This window comes from Pelodiscus sinensis, chromosome 2, assembly GCF_052426305.1.
Source record: "Pelodiscus sinensis isolate ZL-2025 chromosome 2, ASM5242630v1, whole genome shotgun sequence".
Taxonomy (NCBI): domain Eukaryota; kingdom Metazoa; phylum Chordata; order Testudines; family Trionychidae; genus Pelodiscus; species Pelodiscus sinensis.
This window is the reverse complement of record NC_143053.1, coordinates 251,606,344-251,622,477: the sequence shown is the minus strand read 5'-3', so window position 1 is coordinate 251,622,477 and position 16,134 is coordinate 251,606,344. Positions and strand designations below refer to the sequence as shown.

At 42.2% G+C, this 16,134-nt stretch overlaps 1 protein-coding gene across 2 annotated transcripts in view; it reads left to right on the top strand.

Moving 5' to 3' along the window:
* The window catches only part of CRHR2 (corticotropin releasing hormone receptor 2), a 274,002-nt gene that overhangs the window by 5,824 nt on the left and 252,044 nt on the right, over positions 1-16,134 (top strand). The window lies entirely within an intron of this gene.

Below are 16,134 nucleotides of genomic sequence, written 5' to 3'. Positions count from 1 at the left end.
ATGAAGATAGAACTTTTCAGGCTGTGGAGTGCTTGTGTAATGTTACCATATTCGGACTGCAAACACAGCAGTGAGTTTTTGTTTAGGAAAATAAACTCTTCCCTTTGGAATAAAAACAATGACAACGTTTCCTTTGGGCTACATTTTTGCAAAAGCTTATTCTTCCCCTCAGTTCTTACGAACTGAATTAAGTCGGCCTTGTCCTCTTACACACATCTTTTTCTACCGTCTTCTACTGATACCCCACAACTGTTTGATTATTCTTGTGTTCTGCAGATTGCTCTTTAAAGGCTAACTCGATTCTTGTATCTAAGGAGTTGGAGCTGTCCAACTAAGCACAGGATAATTCTATAATCCCTAGCACTTCCTGATGTACAGTGCTTAATGTCTTCAAAGCATTGCATAAACATTAACATCACCTTCTTTTTTTTTTGTAACGGCTGCAAATCTCGCCTTGGAAGTTGTGCATTTTTATCTAGCTTTCCTAATCAACCCACCAATACAAATATAATGAAATGTATTTACTGACATGTCCTGTGTATATTGGTAGACTTGGAAATAGCAGCATTATTTTTGAATTGGGATAGATTTGGATGAACAGTGTTCCCTGAAGAGTTACGTAAACTTAGCCATAGTTATTGTTACTGAGGAAAAAATTATGCATGTATGGGTGAATATACTACCATTGAGTAAGAGACTGTCTCTTGTATTGGTGGCAAAAAATTGCATGTTAATGACATCAGATGGTATTTACATTTATCCAAATTATATTTTCAGTTTCTTAAGCAGGGAATAACCTCCTCCCCCATTCTCTATTTATTTTTGGATCTAGACTTTTAGTACTCCATTCATCTGAAGAAGTGGGTTGCACCCACGAAAGCTTATGATACCGTCTGTTTTGTTAGTCTTTAAGGTGCTGCTAGGCTATTCATTGTTTTTCAACTTCTTGCAGTGTTCTGTTTATTAAAAAGGGGTATCTTAGCACATCATGCTTCCTAGGTGGGTAAATCCAGCAGCATGCTGAGTCTGGGGAAATTTGGATCAGACTAGGGATGTTAAATTTAGATTAATTAACTAAAATAATGGTCAATGGGATTTCCATTGACTATTTGACTAGTCTATAAGGGCGCTTAGTCTATAAGGAGCCTACCAGGCTCTTGCTACAGTTCAAAAGCGGAAGCCCTGCAGGGAGAGGGGGCCAGCGGGGGACTGGCCCTGTGGTGCCTGAACCTTGTACATTTCAGAAGCAGAATTCCAGCAGAAGCAGTGCGAGTCCCTGCTTGCGCCGTTTCTGCTGTGCCTCTACCTCCCCTGCCCCCCGTGGAGATGCTGCTGCGGTAAACTGGCTTAAAAGCTGGTTCCCCCCCCAGCATTGTCTTCTGCTCCCCCCCACTCCCTGCTGCCTCTCTCTGAAAGAGGCAGCAAGGGGGAGAAACGACTAGTTGCGTCTTTACTTGACTATCCGATAAGCATAAGCTTACTAGTCACTTACATCCCTAGATCAGTGATAGAAATGTAGCCGTGTTAGTCTGGTGTAGCTGAAACAAAATACAGGACTATGTAGCACTTTAAAGACTAACAAGATGGTTTATCAGATTTGATCTGAGGAAGTGGGTCTGGCCCATGAAAGCTCATCATCTAATAAACCATCTTGTTAGTCTTTAAAGTGCTACATAGTCCTGTATTGTATCCCTAGATTAGATCTTACAATGAGAGGTCCTGTCTGCTCTAAGTGCACGGAGTGAATCCATGTCACGTTAGACAGGTTTTGTGATTTGGGGATACTGATCTAAAGAAGCGCGTTTTCCATTTTGTCCAGATGGGTTGAGGGTCATGATTCTCCGGATCTGGGAGTGAGTTCCAGATTTGTGAGTCAGTTGTTGAACTGCTCACACAAGTCTCATTCTCGAGCTTGGCAGCCCCACAGTCAAACTGTGTAGAAAACGTGGAATCTGTCACCCTATGGGAATGATCTAATTCCACCCAATGTTTGGGATCTAATTCTGTGTGTTTGCACAGAATAAAAAGCAAATCCCTTAGGCATTTTATGTGCGGAAAAGTACTACGTTGACAGTGCTATTTAAAGGGCGTAAGAAAACACAACTAATTAAAACGCTGTAAAGTTCAGAGAAATCCTGACTGAATTACTGACAGCTCTCGGGCAGTTGCAGGGAAAATAAATAATGACCCATGCAGGAGGAGTTTAAAATACATTTGTTCTCCCCCTGCAATATTAAACTCTTGTTCTGCTACTACTAACTGAATGTGCCAGGGCTGGAATGCATCCATCCATCTTCCCTCCAGGGCTGTGTGGTAATTTCTCTTACTATTACATGAGTGCTGGGAATGATGGAGTTCTGAGTAGGGTATTCCTGCTTTGTGCTGTGTGGAGGCTGCCTCCTGCCGGGATGGGTTTTCAGATGGAGAGGCAAGGGAAGTGGCTGAAGAATAGTGGATGGAGCACAGTGGGTTTTGCAGAGTAACCTGCTTTCCTAATCCATATTGAAATGCACATGGACACCAGTTACCTTGGACAAGGGTGTGGGGGTTATTGCCAGCATGGAAAAGCATGAGTCTTACTGGTTGAATTAATGCATCAGGTTCTTCAACCTAGGAGGAGTTTTAGGGGGTAGCCGAGTTAGTCTGTAGAGGATAAACTTAAAAAACAACAAATAGTCTGGTAGCACTCTATAAACTAACAAAAACATGTAGATAGTATCATGAGCTTCCGTGGGCACAGCCCACTTCTTCAGATCACTGGAGTTTTGAATTTAGGATGTCCAGACCCAAAATAAATAGGGGAGAAGGGAGAGGAGAAAAGGAAAAAAATGAAAGGGGGCAGGAAACAAGAATCGGAGGGGGGCAAACTTAAAAAGCTTTTCCATGGTCCAGCCACTACAGAGAAGCAAAGTCCCATGGTGGCTTAATGAAGGCTATGCAAGAGAACAGGTAGGCTATACTGGTGAGTTCTTGTGCAAGAACGGCTGTTCTTCTGCAGAGTGTCCCCACTGGCTACCATTTCTTGCACAAGAAGATTTACAGTAAAGCATAATAAGAGAGGGCTTCTTGCACAAGAGCTATGCACTTTTCTAACAAGTGTAAGCCCTGTTGCACAACAGCTCTTGTGTAAGAAGGCAGTGTGGACGGGCAACCAAGGGTTGCTTGTGCAAGAAAGCCCTATGGCTAAAATGGCCATCAGAGCTTTCTTGCGCAAGAGAGTGTTCATACTGCCATGGATGCTTTTGTGCAAAAGCACATGGCAGTGTGGACATGTTCTTGCACAAGAACACTTGTGCAAGATGTTCCCGCACAAGAACCCGCTAGTGTAGACATAGCCGTAGAGCCCACGGTGCAGATCCAGGGCTGTCCTTTGCAGGGTGGACAGCATGGGGGCAGCTTTTCTAGTCCCTTGGGCAACTTAGAGCAACCCCAAGCCTGCACCATGTCCCTCTGCTGAAGCTGTGAATTAGGGTCATCCAAGGCCACCCATGCTGCCCCTTTTGCCACCCTATGCGGCTTTGCTGTCCTTCCTACAGCTGCTTTACGTGGTCAGGGCTGTAGCCAGGGAGAGTCAGGGCCAACATCTGTAACGCCTGGGGACATAGGATTTTCTTTTCACATTACGTTCCAGTTACCTTCTCTGCCTCGTTTGAATAAAGCACAAAGAGTTATGAATAATTAAAACAGCAAGCCATCCATGCTCATTATTGTTCTGGGTCTGCCCGCCAACTCACATCACACGAAGTGTCCCCAGTGGAAATTGCTCAGGGAAGTTGGGAAGGACTCCTCCCCCACCCACCCTGACTTCCTTCAGGTGTTGAATATGTCCCCTGCTGGCCCACAGAGCGAAGGATGAGGACCCTAAGAAGTGTAAACCTAAAAAACAACCAATGGTCTGGTAGCACTTTAAAGATTAACAAAACGACAGGTTTCCACTAGATCACTGGCATTCAAAGACAGCTGCTGCCCATGATTTGAAAGAAAAGCTTATTCACTGTCGCTCCTTTACCCCAACAGCGCAGGTGTGATGATACTTTTGGAGATTTTGAGTCCAATGTATGGATCAGTCAGCACAGTTCCCCTTTAGACGTGCAAATTCAGGAAAGCACTTAAACCCAGGCTCAACTGTGAGCATCTTAAGTATCCTGTCCATCTTTAGGAAGTACTTAAGCAGATGCTTAACAATAGCTTGTGGTGGTAACTCCCACCATTTTAATGGGAGCTAAAGACTGTACTTATAATTCATCATGTTCTTGCTTTGCTCTATGGCAAGTTTACTTAAGGTCTTCCAATCCCTAAGCACATCACAGAATCTATCCTCACAACACTCCTGAAAATCTTTATTACCTCTACTCCAGGGGTGTCAAAACTTTTTTCAAAGAGGGCCATATTTGATGAAGTGAACATGCATGAGGGCCGACCATTTTGCCTGACATTCTTTGAACCATTAAAATTAAATGCAAATTAACTATTTTATGCAAAGTTTATTGCAAACGGCATACTTTTCATTTCATCACATGGATGACAAATCTAAACAGGTGTTAAATCACTCTGCCTTTCATATCTGAAGGCCAGATGAAAAAAAAATCCAGGAAGCTGAAATATATGTCAGGAACATTGTAAAGTACATTACATATTATTGGTAATAAAGGTTGTCTGTCAACTTTTAAGTTCAAAAAATATGAACAGGAACATAACACCAAGTATACATGTTGTGTCCAAATATATTTATAACTGATTTAGACCAACTGACATTAACTGAGATTTTACAATGTATTCATCTCAATACATATGGATTTGTTGGGGGCCATAAAAGATAGATATTGCCAAATTACCTGTGGGGCTGTATTAAACCAGAACACGGGCCGCAATTGGCCCGCGGGCTGGACTTTGGACATGCCTGCTCTACTCTAAACATGGGGAACTTTGGCATAGACACATTAAGTAACTTGCCCAGGGTCACACAGGAAGTCCATGGCAGAGCAGAGAATTGAACTAGGTTCTCATGTGTTCTAAGCCAGTGCCCTAACCACTGGACTATCCTTTCCTTCCTAACAAGCAATATGGGTCGATGGAAACTTAGGAGATGCTGGAGAATTGTTTATCAGAACTGTGCTGGCATTTCTTCTTCTTTTAAAGTCTCTTTTGAAGGCTGAGTGGCACGGCTAGCTACTTCTGGGTTTGAGTCTTATGCCACAATTTGAAATGAGTTCTGAGGTCAAGCAGGACATTGGTTTACAGAATCAAACAACTGCATTCTGCAAAATGCAGCTATATTAGCAAATGTGGGTTAATAGGTTGTGAAGAATCAGGAATTTCTGGAACCAGGTACATCAGCATGGCTATGTTAGAAAGACTTCCTATGGTATGTGGCCTGCATTTTAAAGAGCAACTGGTTCGCACACATGTGCTCAGTAAATGAAAAGACAGGTGTCTAATGGAAGTAGGGGTGATATAAATCTCATTTGATTTTGCAAAAAAGCCAGATGAACCACTGGAGCTACACTGCTACACGGGAAGAGTAACTGCTCGATCGCAGGCGCGTCTTTGATTTTGTTGCACCTCTCTTTCCCTCATTGGGTTTTCAGAGGGAATGAAGACTTATCTGCTCACCACCCTGTGCTTCTCTGGACACAAATGAGCAACACGTATTTCTATTTAATTGAGCAGGTGCTCTGAGCAGCTCCTTTAGGATTTCGTTCACTGCTGCATGTTTCAGAAAACAGCAGTGACTTTTATTCAAGTGAACACTTGATCTCCTTGTTAAAAGGGTGTGACTGGAGAGCTTAGCATTAATGAGGCTAAAAGGCTGCCTTTGAGTTTGGGGAATTTCTTGAATAAATTTCTTTTTATTTGGGTTATTTAAAGAAAGTCCCTTCCCAATTTGAGTCCTGCAGATCAAACCTAGAAGGGAACATATTGTTCTACACTAAAGCATGACTTCATAGAAATAAAGAGTTCAGTTTAGAAGCCACACCACCTCTGGAAATATTATTACAGCCAATGACATTTCTGCATATAAAATTTCTGTAACTAGGGGCCTTGAAAATGAAAAGCATCAGCTGAGAGATTAAAACATAGGTTGCAGGCACTGAATTATTGTTCCAATTGTTCTCTCTTGATCTGACCAATGAGTGGAATAGAAAGGTAATTTAAAATTGTTGGACACCCATGTAATTTTATTTTAAAAATTACCAGAAATGTTTAGTCTAGAAAAACAATGCATGGTAGGAGAACACATAGTAATTTCTTATTGCCATTTCAGGTATACTACTTCCAATATTTTAATACTCATGAAAGTACATAGGGGACAGCAAAATTAAACAAAGCAAAATAATCACAATTTTTAACCATGATTATTTTACAATTAAAGAAAGGTGAGAAAAAAGTTAAACTGATTCAAATGACAGAACACAAGTGATAAACTAGTTACTCCATTATAATCTCTTCTGTATGTCTCTCTGGAGTGTTTTAACAGACATTGGCCCTCCAAGAATGAACTCCTTCTGGGGGTGGTTTTTGTTTGGGAAGTTAAGACCAAAGTATATTATTTCCTTCCTTTATTGTGAGCCCATCTTACTAGCTCAGTGATATCTAAATTGGTTATAAATAGGTAAAAAAATTTGTTAAAGGGCAGATGGGTCATGTTTGACATATCATTGATAATTTAGGGCATGTATATACTTAGTGGAGGATCAGCACTCTGTCAATCAGTCCCCCCAGGGATCAATTTAGTAGGTCTAGTGAAGACCCGCTAAATCAACTGCTGCTCGCTCTCTTGTCTGCTCTCACACTCCACCTGGACAAGAAGCATAAGGGAAGTCCTTTGTAGAGTTTCTCTCATTGACATAACCCCTGTCCAGTGGAGAGCCCATGTCAACTTGACCTGAGGTACGTTGACTCCAGCTGCACTAGTCATGTTTCTGGAGTTGCATATCTTAGGTTGACATTGTTCCATAGTGTAGACCTGCCCTGAAACAATTTATAATTGGACAAAGTAAACAAACTTAACTAGCTGCTATGAAACCGAAGGAACATTTTAAATCAGTTGCTTAGAAGAAGCTATTTAAGGAGCTGCCTTGAGACAAGCCAGTTACAAATATTAAGAATCTTTAATTACATTTCACTGTTTCTCTGTTTACCAATTTATAACTCCTGTCTCCTCTCAAAGAATACTTAGTCTACCCATTTGTTAATTAACAGAAGAAACTGTTAATATCTTAAGTTATAACAGTATTACCATATCCTAATATAATCGTTACAAGAGATTTAATCCCTTGACAATGTCTTAGTTAATTTCTCATCAATCCATGTTGAAGTCCTGCAGACTTTTTCCTTTGGTTGGTTTCTTCTTGAGTCTGTTTTGTTTTCCTTAGCTGTCTGTGGTAGCTTGCTTGTGAGATTGACAAGATAAGTTTTGATGAGCAATGTGTGTGTGAGAGGGAATTTGGTAGCATGGAACAGGTGAGGTCGTGAGAGCTTTTAGACATATTTTCATGAAATTATAGGAAAACACTGTTTGTTTAGGCATGTTTAGATTCAAAGCTGGCTCCTAGCATTATTTGTCATAGTGCCTTGTTGGGCTGTCCTTAGGAATCTCTTCATCTTATATAGTTTGTTAAAGCACATGTGAATTACGTTGTGATTCTTTCTCTACGGTGTTTTTTTTCTTTGTAGCGGGAGATTCACAGAAGATGATTACATTTAGGATTTCACTTTATTTGTAATCAGTCCATTTTCTGAGAGATTCCTTCACTTTTATTGGATGTTAACAATTCTCAGAACAGCCCTTTTAAAATGAAATAATTCTTAAAGAAAGATTTTAGCAGAAATAGTTATTAAAGAAGTTGTTGGTTCTTCAGAACCGTTTTTGGAAAGATGATACTTGTCATCCTGAGTTGGGGGAGCCGGTCCACCAATGGGAGGTAGTGGGGAAGGGGAAGGCAAAGCAAATGGAGGGGGGTGGGGCAGTTGCCCCAGGCCCCGGCAATTCAAAGAGGCCCAGGGTTCCTGGCCACCACCACCACTACTGTGACAGTGGCCAGCGCCTCAGGCTCTATAAATCGCTGCTGGAGCGCTGCACAATGTGCTCCGTGCGGTTCTGAGGGCAGGGGTGGGACACACTGCGCTCCGGGCAGCATGTAGGGCTGGCTGCCCCTGGCCCTACCCCGCCCCTTTCGCCCAAAGCCCCAGCCCTTCTGGGCGTGCAGAGCTGGCCCGCCCATCTTGCCCAGGGGCCTGAGGAGACTGTCGGCTCCCCTGTGGGTGAGGCTACGACTTGAGCACTTCCAGTGATTAATTAACTCTTCATTAATACCAATATTCTGTACTTAAATGGCTTCTTACATTAGTAATTACTGTAACAAGATCATGGGGAAGCATTTTACCATTGAGTTAACATTATTAGGAAATGATATTAGATGCCCTGTGTGTACATAAAGTACTTGCAAATAAGCCTTTCAAAATGATAAGCCATTGAAGAAACGAACAAAGGTTTAAAAGATTTCCAACAACACTTTTATTTCCCTAGGAGCTATTTCAAGTGAAAATTTTACCGTAATTATAAAATGTATTCCAACAAGCCCATTTCTACAGGTTGCACCTATGTAAACCAGGACTCTGGTCTGGCCACATCCGTGGTCCCATGGGATGTTCCAGAATCAGAGTGTCCGGTCATGCTGGGGGGAGCTGGGAGCCTGGAGTGATGCAGCAGTGGGGGAAGGTTGGCGTGATGCGGGTCGGGTTGTCAGTTGTCCGGTATTGACCCAGAGAGTTCGGTATTTTCGCCACCCGTCCAGTAAAAAAATTCAGAAAATACCAGACACCTAAAATGTCCGGTACTTTCTGATTTTTTTCCTGTCAGGAGGTGAAAATCCCAGGCTTTATGGCTCAATACGGAGGCAACCTGGCAACCCTAGTGCTTACTGGGGAGTTGTCTGGCCTGGCACAGGGAGGCAAGATGGCAGGCAGCTGCTGGCAGCCTGTTGGAGCCAAAAAGCCTCACCACGTGTTTCTTAAAGGGGCCAAGCTGTTTTGTTTTTTTATTTTTGCTTAACAGATCTCGGGGGCCTTTTTTTGGTTTTTTTTCTGAAATCATCTGGCAATCCGAGATGTGGGGTGGGAGCAGGAAATTGGTGTGATGAGGGGCGGCGGGGGCCCAGCACGATGGAGGAGGGGTGGGAGCCTGGCATGTGACCCAGGTGCCAGAAAGCTGCTGTGCTACCAGGGGGAGGAGGGGAGTGGGGAAGTCTGGTGTGTGGCTCAGCTGGGCTGCAGGGGGAGAGGGGAAGGAGGGTAGGAAGCCAGATGCGCGATCCAGCTGGGATGCCCAGGAAAGCTGGTTGGGCAGCAGGGTAGGGGGTAGGGTCATCAGCAGCAGGGGGTCCAGAAATGGCATCCCCTGGTCTGGCAAAATCCCTCCTCTGGGGCGAGTCAGGTCCAGAGGGTTCTGGATCAGGGAGGTCCAATCAGTCATTAGAGGAGATTTTGGAATTAATTGATAAACTTAACAGTAACAAGTCACCAGGACCAGATGGCATTCACCCAAGAGTTCTGAAAGAACTCAAGTGTGAAATTGCGGAACTATTAACTATGCTTTGTAACCTACCTTTAAATCAGCTTCTGAACCCAATGACTGGAAGATAGCTAATGTAACGCCAATGTTTAAAAAGGGCTCTAGAGGCGATCCTGGCAATTACAGACTGGTAAGTCTAATGTCAGTACCGAGCAAATCAGTTGAAACAATAGTGAAGAATAAAATTGTCAGACACATAGAAGAACATAATTTGTTGGGCAAAAGTCAACATGGTTTCTGTAAAGGGAAATCATGTCTTACTAATCTATTAGAGTTCTTTGAAGGGATCAACAAACATGTGGACAAGGGGGATCCAGTAGATATAGTGTATTTAGATTTCCAGAAGGTCCCTCACCAAAGGCTCTTACGTAAATTAAGTTGTCATGGGATAAGAGGGAAGATCCTTTCATGGACTAAGAACTGGTTAAAAGACAGGAAACAAAGGGTAGGAATAAATGGTAAATTTTCAGAATGGAGAGGGGTAACTAGTGGTGTCCCCCAAGGGTCAGTCCTAGGACCAGTCCTATTCAACTTACTCATAAATGATCTGGAGAAAGGGGTAAACAGTCAGGTGGCAAAGTTTGCGGATGATACTAAACTGCTCAAGGATGTTAAGACTAAAGCACACTGGGTGTGTCTAGACTACATGGCTCCGTTGACGGAGCCATGTAGATGAGTTTACTAGATATAGCAAAATGAAGCGGTGATTTAAATAATCACAGCTTCATTTACATCAAAATGGCTGCTGCACTGTGCCGATCAGCTGATTGTCGGCACAGCGCAGTAGTATAGACGGGAATCAGCCAACCCCAGCATGCACGCTTTGTCGTCAGATCCTGTAAGCCTCATTGCATGAGGCATAAATTAGTTATTTGCACAGGTTTAATCATGACCTCAGTGGAGTGGATCTGACCCCAGGAGGCTTCAAAAGGAGGCTGTAAAACTATGTATCTTGAATCATAAGTGGTCAAATTCACTGGCAGTGCACTAATCATGAATTTGGCCTTGTTACCTGCAGTTTTTTGAAAGCAAAATTTGATAATTTTACTCTTTGCGGCTCAGTGTCAGAAAAGAAATCAGTCTGATACAAACATCAATCTGATAAGAGGTTGATTTGAACAGTGCAATGTGAATTCTTTCACTTATAGCTTTTTCTTTATTTGGTCTCAAGCACATACACACATTGCAACAAGTTCATAAAGCATCGCAAACATAACTAATACCTCACAGCAAAGATTATCCAACAAGTTTTTGGATTACAGTGGAGAGGTTTTTATTTCAGAAGGTTGAGAAAGCTACTGGGGGGAAGTTGTTCTAGATTTAATTTTAACAAGTAGGGAGGACTGGTTGACGATTTGAAAGCAGAAGTTATCTTGGGTGAAAGTGAGCATGAAATCAGAGCTCATGATTCTAAGGAATAGTAGCAGGGAGAATAGCAAAATAGAGACAATGGATTTCAGGAAGGCAAATTTTAGTAAACTCAGAGGCTGTGTCTACACTGGGCCACTTATTCCGGAAAATCAGCCACTTTTCCGGAATAAGCTGCGAGCTGTCTACACTGGCTCTTGAATTTCCGGAAAAGCAACGATTCTCTACTGTACAAAATCAGCCGCTATTCCGGAAAAACTATTCTGCTCCCGCTCGGGCATAAGTCCTTATTCCAGAACACTGTTCCGGAAAAGGGCCAGTGTAGACAGCCCAGTAGTCTTTTCCGGAAAAAAGCCCCAATCGCGAAAATGGCGATCGAGGCTCTTTTCCGGAAAAGCGCGTCTACATTGGCCAGACGATTTTCCGGAAAAGGGCTTTTCCGGAAAAGCAGCCTGCCAATGTAGACGCCCCTTTTCCGGAAAAACTGAAAACGGAATAGTATTCCGTTTTAAGCATTTCTGGAAATTCATGCCAGTGTAGACACAGCCAGAGAGCTGGTAGGTAAGGTCCCGTAGGGAAAATGACTGAAGACAGTTGGCAGTTTTTCAAAGGGACATTATTAAAGGCCCAAAAGCAAACTATCCCACTGCATAGGAAAGATAGAAAGTATGGCAAGAGACCTTGGCTTAACCATGAGTTCTTACATGATGTAAAAATCAAAAAGGAGTCATATAAAAAGTGGAAACTAGGTCAAATTACAAAGGATGAATATAAGCAAACAATGCAAGTATGTAGAAGCAAGATTAGACAGATGGAAGCACAAAATGAGTTCAGTCTAGCTAGAGACATAAAGGGTAACAAGAAAACATTCTACAAATATATTAGAAGCAAGAGGAAGACCAAGAACAGGGTAGGTCTATTGTTCAGTGAAGAGAGAAAAACAATAGCAGGAAACTTGGAAATGGTAGAGGTACTTAACAACTTCTTTGTTTCACTTTTTACTAAGAAGATTGATGGTGAATGGATGCCCAGCACAGAGAATACTAGTGTAAATGGGGTAGTTCTAGAAGTTAAAATAAAAAAGAATAAATTACTTAGAAAAGTTAGATGTCTTCAAGTCACCAGGGTCTGGTGAAATGCATCCTAGAATACTCAAGGAGCTGGTTAGAGGAGGTATCCGAGCCTTTAGCTATCATCTTTGAAAAGTCATGTGAGTTGGGAGAGATTCCAGAAGACTGGAAAAGGGCAAGTACAGTGCCCATCTATAAAAAGGGAAATAAGAACAACCCAGGAAACTATAGACCAATCAGTTTAACTTCTTGCCAGGAAAGATAATGGAGCAAATAATTAAGGAATTAATCTGCAAACATCTGGAAGATAAGGTGGTAGGCAATAGCCAGCATGAATTTGTAAAGAACAAATCATGTCAAACCCATCTGATAGCTTTCAGACTGATAGGATAACAAGTCTTGTGGATATCGGAGAAGCAGTGGACGTGGTATACCTAGACTTCAGTAAAGCATTTGATACGGTCTTGCATGATCTAATCAATAAACGAGGGAAATACAACCTAGATAGGGCTACTATAAGGTGGGTGCATAACTAGCTGGATAACTATTCTCAGAGAGTAGTTACTAATGGCTCACAGTCATGCTGGAAGGGCATAAGAAGTGGGGTTCTGCCAGGGTCAGTTTTGGGACCAGTTCTGTTCAATATCTTCATCAGCAATTTAGATATTGGCATAGAGAGGACGCTTATTAAGTTTGCAGATGATACCAAGCTGGGAGGGGTTGCAAGTGCTTTGGAGGACAGGGTCATAATTCAAAATGATCTGGACAAACTGGAGAAATGGTCTAAGGCAGCCGTGACCAACCTGCGGCTCGCGAACAGCATGTGGCTCTTGCCCCCCAAAAGTGTGGCTCGTGAAGCCACTTCTGCGCCCCCCCTAAGGACCCTTGTCGGCTCCTGTCCCGGCCCCTGGCTTCCCTGTGCTTACCGGGTTGGAGCTGTGAGGTTTTAAAAATGGTGCCTAAGATGGCAGCCATCTTAAAGGGGCAGCCTCCTTTAAAAAAAAAATAATGTTTTTGGTTTTGCTTGACAATTTTGTTCTGGTGGGCTTTTTTTTTTCTTGACAAGTCTTCATATTTTTTCCACTGTTATTTTGTCTCTCTTTGTTAAATGGGTTGGCCAACTCTGGTCTAAGGTAAATAGGATGAAGTTTAATAAGGACAAATGCAAAGTACTTCACTTAGGAAGGAATAGTCAGATTCACATATACAAAATGGGATGTGTCTGTGTAGGAAGGCGTACTGCTGAAAGTGATCTAGGGGTCATAGTGGACCACAAGCTAAATGAGTCAACAGTGTGACACTGTTGCAAAAAAAAGCAAACATAATTCTGGGATGCATTAACAGGAGTGTTGTCAGCAACACACGAGAAGTCATTCTTCCACTCTACTCTGCGCTGATTAGGCCTCAGCTGGAGTATTGTGTCCAGTTCTGGGCAGCATATTTCAAGAAAGATGTGGAGAAATTGGAGACGGTCCAGAGAAGAGCAACAAAAATCACTAAAGGTCTAGAAAACATGAACTATGAGGGAAAACTGAAAGAACTGAGTTTGTTTAGTTTAAAAAGGAGAAAACTGAGTGGAGACATGATAGCAGTTTTCAAGTATCTAAAAGGCTGTTACAAGGAGCAGGGAGAAAAATTGTTCTTCTCAACCTCTGACGATAGGACAAGAAGCAAAGGGCTTACTGTGCAGCAAGGGAGGTTTAGGCTGGACATTAGGAAAACTTCCTAACTGTCAGGGTGGTTAAACACTGGAATAAATTACCTAGAGAGGAGGTGGAATCTCCATCCTTTGGAGATATTTAAGAGCAGGTTAGATAAACATCTATCAGGGATGATCTGGATGGTGCGTGGTCCTGCTGTGAGGGCAGGGGACTGGACTCGATGACCTCTCAAGGTCCCTTCCAGTTCTAGTGTTCTATGATTCTATGATATTTACCCACATAGTCTGGGGTGGTCATAGATGGATTCAGCAACAGGCTTCTGGTAGCCAGCCTTGCTTCTGGGGATCTTTAGATGTGACCAGGAAAAGTCCATCTAACTCAGACTCCCCTCACCTTTATGCATGTTAGTGTGACGCAGTTGCTAATCAAAAAAAAAAAAAAAAACCACACCAAAACCAAACACCACTCCTGCAAAAACAAAACAAACCACTAAGTAAGATTTAAACAGGAAGTTTATTGAAGTGATGTGCTTCTGCAGAGTCTGCAGTCTCATGTAGCCTGACAAACACACACCAGAAGTCAAATGTGTCTTTCAAGACTGCATGCTTCAGCAGTTTTAAAGAAGCAAGGTAGGATGACACAGGTCACCCTCATCCCCTCGTGGCCTGCTAAAGTTGCTGCAAAGGCCTTGGAGCATTGCTGCTTTTGGCAATATATGTAGCAACGGATACTCCAGTTACTGACAGTGGCTGAGGCTTTTTGCTGAGCTGTCAAAATCTCTCCCTCCAGCCTATTAAAGAAGACCTTCCAGTCAATACCTGCAGCATTCAAATATTCTCTGCAGAGCAATTATAGCTGTTGGACCAAGTCAGCTCAAGTTTCACTCTTTCAAAAATAAACAACCTCAATCTATACTCCCAGGAAGAGTCTGAACACTGGAAACTAATACTCTGCTTGGAGGTGCTGAACAAATGTTCTCTCTTGTAGGACAGAAAACAATCTGCCTAAGCATCCAGGGAAGGTTGTTTTTCCCCCCAAAATATAAAGCAAATGGGTCTGAATCTGAGAGCCTTAGTGTTTGGATTTTTTATTCCTTTTGTCATATTTATCTGTGAGTGAAGGAGAAGCCTGTTTCTAAGAACTTGGGAGCATCTAAAATTTGGACAAGGTCACAATTTAGTCACAAACAAATGAGCTTCTGAATGAAGATGAACGTTCTTTCTCTACTCTCTTGTCTCCTTCATGTACTCCATGGGGATTCATCATTGGCAACATCCTGCCATTCCCGATACACGGCCATGAACTTAGTTATCATTATTCAGATGAGCTTCTTACATCAGGTGTAAGCTACAAATAGGAAAATACAGGGCAGGTGCTGGGAGAAGGTGACTGGAGAGGAGAGTTCTGGATGCATCTGATGAAGTGGATCTTTGCCCATGAAAGCTTATGCTACAATAAATCTGTTAGTCTGTAAGGTGCCACAGGACTTCTCGAGGTTAGTAGTAATAACTAGATGTATGGCAATGTAGGGATTTGGGTGGACTGTGAATTTGATGGCTGTACGGGTTACATCACCATTTCTGGACCAACGGGGCAGGACAGAGAGAGGAATCCAAGATATTACCTAAGGAACAAGTCCTGAGATTCCATACATATGTCAAGCCCATGTGTTTGCAGGGAACTTAAATGTGACGAGGCATGAGAACAAGAGGCCATGTGTGCAGATCTGGTGGCAGGGTGAGGACGTAAAACTTTTAAAACCCCGTTTTATAGATGAGTAGGAAATAGATTTTATTTAGTAATTAATAGCATGGTTCAGAAAATACAAGACTTCTTGCCAAGCATAGATTTCCTCAGAAGTGTCCCGTCGTGACTATGAAGACTATTAAGACAGAAATCTCCAATTATTTCCAGTTTGGAGTAGATTTCCAGAAAGATATGCAAGAGTCTTCAGCTATGTTTTTGTGGGGCAAGAAATTACAATATTTGCATTCTCTTAAAATTGGTGCTAGAATAAATTAATATTTTAATCACTGAAAACATTTAATATTTGGACACTCATACGATCACAGCCACCCTTCTGTTTCTTTAAAATGCTACAAGACTGAAGGCTTTTCCCTCCAAAGTTATGAGTTATGTCACCAGCTTTCTATCTGTGTTTTTCTGCAGGTTCTTTTGCAAACTTTGTATTTATTTTATTTTTAGCTAAATCAGTCACACACAAGAAACCCATTTATTAGGATAACTGGTCTAGAAAGGAAAGCAAAAGTAATGTAACATCTGAGCGAGAATTTTTTCCCCACAAGCCAAGTGAACTAAAAGTTGATCCTAAAACAAACATGACATTCATCCTCTTTGGTCCTACACATATTGGGAAGTCCATAATGCTGTCTGGACTCTCCTGTTGTCTCTCAAAAATTGGAGAGCTGCACACACAGTATGTTTACAGTACTTTATTTAA